This window comes from Egretta garzetta, unplaced genomic scaffold (assembly GCF_000687185.1).
Source record: "Egretta garzetta isolate BGI_Z169 unplaced genomic scaffold, ASM68718v1 scaffold215, whole genome shotgun sequence".
NCBI classification, from domain to species: Eukaryota; Metazoa; Chordata; class Aves; order Pelecaniformes; family Ardeidae; genus Egretta; species Egretta garzetta.
Window position 1 is genome coordinate 7334269 of NW_009259719.1, and position 1126 is coordinate 7335394.

General features: G+C 68.1%; 1 protein-coding gene across 1 annotated transcript in view; it reads right to left on the reverse strand.

Moving 5' to 3' along the window:
* The window catches only part of CACNA2D2 (calcium voltage-gated channel auxiliary subunit alpha2delta 2), a 209305-nt gene that overhangs the window by 8200 nt on the left and 199979 nt on the right, over positions 1–1126 (reverse strand). The gene's annotated exons all lie outside the window — the stretch shown is intronic.

Below are 1126 nucleotides of genomic sequence, written 5' to 3' on the forward strand. Positions count from 1 at the left end.
GGGCGCCGGCCCCCCCCGGTGGGCCCCGCCACCCCCTCACCCTCCCACCGGCCCCTGGTGCATTGCAGGGCACAGCCAGAGGTTGGACTGTTGCTCTCTGAGGGCTGTAGGCAGGGGCTGGGTACAAGCCGATGAGAGGAAGAGGAGGAGGAGAGGAGTACAGAACACTCGTACTTGGTCCATCAGCATTGCCATCGCAGGGGCACCAGGAGGAGGCAACTCAAAGCTGATAGAACAGGGCTGAGGGTGACTTCCACCTCCCCGCTGTCCTGCCCACCTGGCCCTGTCCCCCCTGTCCCCCCATGCAGTGCCGTGCCCCCCGCAGCCATCCACGTGCCCGCGCTGGGTAGTGGGTGCTGCTGGGCAGGCTTGCTGGTGGGCACCGTGTGTGGGGTGCCATGTGGGGTGCATGTGGGATGAGGGTGGCGGTGGGTCCCCCAGGGACCACATGTGCTGGGGTGTCCCCTGGCCCGCCATGGGGCTGCGTGGGAGCTGTGGGTCTAGTCCCATGGGGCCCCTCCTGCTCCGGTGAGGGGCCAGGCATCATGGGGATGTGGGTCAAATCCTGCCCGGGGTGATGTCCTGCTCCACTGCAGGGAGGGTACAGGCCCCAGCACCCCCTGCCTGCCTCAGTGGGGCTTCGGGCTCAAACTCGGCTGCTCCCAGGGCACGCAGACAGCACAGGGATACTGCAGCTGCCAAGGCCCTTATGCCATGCTGGGCCCCGGGGCGGCCACTGAGCTGCCATGGGAGCAGCCAGTGCAGCACCCCGGGGCTCCGCCCCCCCCCCCCCCCGTGTGGGGCCAGGCTGGCTTTCCCCTACGCAGCAGGGTGGCATTGCCCCAGGGTGTTCCTTATCCCCATCTCCACTGAGGACTTCTGCTTGGGGGGCTTCCCCCAAAAAGCCTGTCCCAGAGGGCAACGGCAGCAGACGACTGGGTTCCCCACCTGCCCCCCCATCCCTGCCACCTTTGGGCACCCACCCCGCAGCCCCCTGCTCCCTGCACAGCCCTATCCCTTTCAGGTTGAGTTGTCTTGGGGAGGAGGAAGCGGGGGAGCCGGGGCGGAGGGAGAAGGAGCTGGAGGAGGCGAGCAGGGGGGAGAGGAGCAAGAAGGGGCAGGGAGG